Source organism: Ranitomeya variabilis, chromosome 2 (assembly GCF_051348905.1).
Source record: "Ranitomeya variabilis isolate aRanVar5 chromosome 2, aRanVar5.hap1, whole genome shotgun sequence".
Classification (NCBI taxonomy): Eukaryota; Metazoa; Chordata; class Amphibia; order Anura; family Dendrobatidae; genus Ranitomeya; species Ranitomeya variabilis.
The window spans coordinates 668,411,231-668,416,674 of record NC_135233.1 but is presented as its reverse complement, the minus strand read 5'-3'; positions in this window follow the sequence as shown (position 1 = coordinate 668,416,674).

Below are 5,444 nucleotides of genomic sequence, written 5' to 3'. Positions count from 1 at the left end.
CACATATGAGGTATCTACATTCTCAGGAGAAATTACAAAATCAAATTTGGAATCCATTTTCTACTTTTACCATTGTTAAAACATTTTTTAAACATTTTTGTGGGAAAATGCAATTTTTTTAAAATTTTCACAGCTCAGTGTTATAAACGTCTATGAAGCACCTGGGGGTTCAAGGTAATCACCACACATCTAGATAAATTCCTTGAGGGGTCTAGTTTCTAAAATAGGGTCACTTGTGAGGTTTTTTTTCACTCTTTAGGCATTTCAGGAGCACTCTAAACACAACAAGGCATCCGCTAATGGTTTCAGCTATTTTTACATTCAAAAAGTCAAATGGCACTCCTTCATTCTGAGCCCTGCCATCCCCCAAAACAGTAGTTTTTCCCCACATATGGAGTATCAGCGTACTCAGAAGAAACTGAACAAATTGTATAGTGAAATTTCTTCTGTAACGCTTATAAAAATGCAGAATATTGGGCTAAGAAACATTTTTGTGACACATCTGCATAAGTCTAGTTTCCAAAATGGTGTAATTTGTGAGCAGTTTCCACTGTTTAGGCACATCAAGGGCTCTCCAAATGTGGCATGGCATGTGCTGGTTATTCCAGTGAATTTTACATTCAAAAAGTCAAATGGCGCTTCTTCCCTTCCAAGCTCTGCTGTACACTACAACAGTAGTTTTCCCCCAAATATGGGGCACCGTTGTACTCCGGAGAAATTGTAGAACAAATTTTGACGTCTATTTTTTCCTGTTACCCTTGAAACAAATTTAAAAAATGGGTCTAAAATACATTTTGTAGGAAAAAAGTTAAATGTTAATTTTTCCTTCGACATTTCATTAATTCCAGTGAAACACCTGAAGAGATAATACTCTCCTTGAATATGGTTTTAAACACCATGAGGGGTATAGTTTTTATAATGATGTCATGTTTGGGTGTTTTCTGTCATATGGGACCCTTATTGTCACTTCAAATGTGATGTGGTCCTTAAAAAATGTTTTTTGTAAAATTTATTGGAAAAATGAGGAATTGCTGTTCAACATTTAAGACTTATAAACTTCCTAGCAAAAAAAAATGTTTCTAATAATGAGCTGATGTAAAGTAGACATGTGGGAACTGTTAAAATGTCATTTATTAAACGTTTTGTGTGACAGCTCTCTCTGGTTTAATGGCATAAAAATAAAAAGTTGAAAAATTGCAACATTTTCCAAATTGTTTCAATATTTTCAATATTTTCATAAATAAATGCAAGTCATATTGAACAAATTTAACCACTATCATGAAGTAACATATGTCACGAGTGTTAGGACTAGCAAGAGATGGTATAAGGTGCTTTCGCAGCCCGGGGTCCACCGTGCAGAAATGGAACCTGCTACTGAGTAATGACGGACTATATGGCGCTACAATGAGGATACCTCACCCTGAAGGAAGCGAACCCTGTTGCATCACAGGGCCACGTGTTGTGAACTCCGTTTTCCGGCTCCCTCTTGTGGTCACAGATGGTATTGTGTGACTTTGGTTTTTTGGCTCCCCCTGGTGGTTTGGTTTATTATCCTGCGGGTCTGGCTGGATCAGCTGCCTCGTTATTCACCAGGGAGGCTCCTATTTAGCTCTGCTTCACTTCCACTTGTTGCCGGCTGTCAATGTATTCAGTGCTATTCTGATTACTCCTGATTATCTCGTTTTCTGCCTCTTCAGGATAAGCTACGTTCTGTTTGAATATTTTTTGCTCATCTGCCTGCAATATGATTTCTGTGTATGATGAGTCTAGTCCAGCTTGCTAATATGTGATTTCTTTTTGCTGGTAAGCTCTGGGGTACGGAGTTGCTTCCCCGCACCGTTAGTTGGTGCGGGGGCTCGAGCAATCTCTGCGTGGATATTTTGAATAGGGTTTTTTATTGACCGCACAGTTCCTATTTTCTGCTATCTAGTATTAGCGGGCCTCATTTGCTAAATCTGATTTCATCTCTGCGTTTGTGCTTTCCCCTTAACTCACCGTTAATATTTGTGGGGGGCTATTCTATATCTTTGGGGTAATTCCACTGAGGCAAGAGAGGACTTTCTTTACCTCCAGGAATAGTCAGTTTCTCAGGCCTTGAAGAGATGTCTAGGATTTTTAGGTAACATTCCACGGCTGCCTATAGTTGTTTGCGGATAGGATCAGGTTGCGGTCAATCTAGTTACCACTTCCCCAGAGCTAGTAGTCTGTTTCAGTTACTTAGCTAGTCCGACCTGCGATCCTTGCCACTAGGATCATAACAGTACAGCCGGCCAGTAAAGTGTTAATTGCATGGCAGAAGCAGGAGAAAAGAAGCTTGGAGATATTTTTTTTTTGCTGCCGTGTGTCTAGCTGCTGTGTGTCTGGCTTCTCTCCTCCTCTTGATCTTGGTGTGGCTCTGAGTTCAGCTGCTGATATGGATATCCAGAGTTTAGCCTCCAGTGTAGATCATCTTGCTGCAAGGGTACAAAGTATTCAGGATTTTGTTGTGCACAGTCCTATGTCAGAGCCTAGAATACCTATTCCGGAGTTGTTTTCTGGAGATAGATCTAGGTTCCTGAATTTTAAGAACAATTGCAAGTTGTTTCTTTCTTTGAAACCTCGTTCCTCTGGGGATTCTGTTCAGCAAGTTAAGATTATTATTTCTTTCTTGCGTGGCGATCCTCAAGGTTGGGCTTTCGCATTGGCTCCAGGGGATCCTGCATTGCTCAGTGTGGATGTGTTTTTTCTGGCCCTTGGATTGCTCTATGAGGAACCTTTCTTGAGAACCAGGCTGAAAAAGCGCTGTTGGCCCTCTCTCAGGGGCAAGATGATGCAGAGGTGTACTGCCAGAAATTTCGGAAATGGTCGGTGCTTACTCAATGGAATGAGTGTGCCCTGGCTGTAAATTTCAGAAAAGGTCTTTCTGAAGCCATTAAGAATGTCATGGTGGGGTTCCCTACGCTTGCAGGTCTGAATGAGTCAATGACTCTGGCCATTCAGATTGATCGGCGCTTGTGGGAGCGCAAACCTGCGCACCATTTGGCGGTGTCTTCTGAACAGACACCTGAGTCAATGCAATGTGATAGAATTCTGACCAGAAGTGAACGGCAAAATTATAGACGGCAAAATGGGTTGTGCTTTTACTGTGGTGACTCAGCTCATGTTATCTCAGCATGCTCTAAGCGCACAAAAAAGACTGATAAATCTGTCACCATCGGTACTTTACAGCCTAAGTTTATTTTGTCTGTTACCCTGATTTGTTCCCTGTCATCTTACCCGGTTATGGCTTTTGTGGATTCAGGTGCTGCCCTGAGTCTGATGGATTTATCATTTGCCAGGCGCTGTGGTTTTGTTTTGGAGCCTTTAAAATTCCCTATTCCACTAAGGGGAATTGATGCTACACCTTTGGCTACGAATAAACCTCAGTACTGGACACAAGTGACCATGTGCATGACTCCTGTTCATCAGGAGGTGATTCGCTTTCTTGTATTGCATAATTTGCATGATGTTGTCGTGTTGGGCCTGCCATGGTTGCAGACTCATAATCCAGTCCTGGATTGGAAAGCAATGTCTGTATCAAGTTGGGGTTGTCAGGGAATTCATGGCGACGCTCCTGTGGTGTAATTGCTTCATCCACTCCTTCTGAGGTCCCTGCGGTTTTGTCAGATTACCAGGATGTATTTGATGAGCCCAAATTCAGTTCTCTACCTCCTCATAGGGATTGTGATTGTGCTATAAATTTGATTCCTGGTAGTAAGTTTCCTAAGGGACGACTTTTCAATTTGTCAGTGCCGGAGCATGCTGCTATGCGGAGTTATATAAAGGAGTCTTTGGAGAAAGGACTTATTCGCCCCTCCTCCTCCCCTCTTGGTGCGGGGTTCTTTTTTGTGGCTAAGAAGGATGGTTCCTTGAGACCTTGTATTGATTATCGCCTTCTAAACAAAATCACGGTCAAATTTCAGTATCCTTTGCCATTGTTATCTGATCTGTTTGCTCGCATTAGGGGGTCTAGTTGGTTCACCAAGATAGATCTTCGTGGTGCGTATAACCTTGTGCGTATTAAGCAGGGTGATGAATGGAAAACTGCATTTAATACGCCCGAAGGCCATTTTGAGTACTTGGTGATGCCTTTTGGACTTTCTAACGCTCCTTCTGTCTTTCAGTCCTTTATGCACGACATCTTCCGCGAATATCTGGATAAATTTATGATTGTGTATCTGGATGATATTCTGTTTTTTTCGGATGATTGGGAGTCCCATGTTAAGCAGGTCAGGATGGTGTTTCAGGTCCTGCGTGCCAATGCTTTATTTGTGAAGGGCTCAAAATGTCTTTTTGGAGTCCAGAAGGTCTCTTTTTTGGGTTTCATTTTTTCTCCTTCTGCTATTGAGATGGACCCAGTCAATGTTCAGGCTATTCATGACTGGACTCAGCCTACATCTGTTAAGAGTCTTCAGAAGTTCTTGGGTTTTGCTAATTTTTACCGTCGCTACATCGCTAATTTTTCTGGTGTTGTTAAGCCATTGACGGATTTGACCAAGAAGGGTTCTGATGTTACTAATTGGTCTCCTGCGGCTGTGGAGGCCTTTCGGGAGCTGAAGCGCTGGTTTTCTTCGGCTCCGGTCTTATGTCAGCCAGACGTCTCCCTTCCTTTCCAGGTCGAGGTTGATGCTTCTGAGATTGGAGCGGGGGCTGTTTTGTCGCAGAGAAGCTCTGATGGCTCTGTGATGAAGCCATGTGCTTTCTTTTCAAGAAAGTTTTCGCCTGCCGAGCGGAATTATGATGTTGGTAATCGGGAGTTGTTGGCTATGAAGTGGGCATTTGAGGAGTGGCGACATTGGCTCAAGGGAGCTAAGCATCGTGTGGTGGTCTTGACTGATCACAAGAATTTGATTTATCTCGAGTCGGCCAAGCAGCTGAATCCTAGACAGGCTCGTTGGTCATTGTTATTCTCTCGTTTTGATTTCATGGTCTCATACCTGCCTGGTTCGAAGAATGTGAAGGCTGATGCTCTTTCTAGGAGTTTTGTGCCTGACTCTCCTGGTGATTCAGAGCCAGCTGGTATCCTCAGAGAAGGGGTGATTTTGTCTGCCATCTCCCCAGATTTGCGACGAGTGCTGCAGGAGTTTCAGGCGGATAGACCTGACCGTTGTCCACCGGAGAGACTGTTTGTCCCGGATAGATGGACCAGCAGAGTTATTTCCGAGGTTCATTCTTCGGTGTTGGCAGGCCATCCTGGGATTTTTGGTACCAGAGATTTGGTGGCTAGGTCCTTCTGGTGGCCTTCTTTGTCGCGGGATGTGCGTTCCTTTGTGCAGTCTTGTGGAATTTGTGCTCGGGCTAAGCCTTGCTGTTCTCGTGCCAGTGGCTTGTTGTTGCCTTTGCCTGTCCCGAAGAGGCCTTGGACGCACATTTCCATGGATTTTATTTCAGATCTCCCTGTCTCTCAGAGAATGTCGGTCATTTCG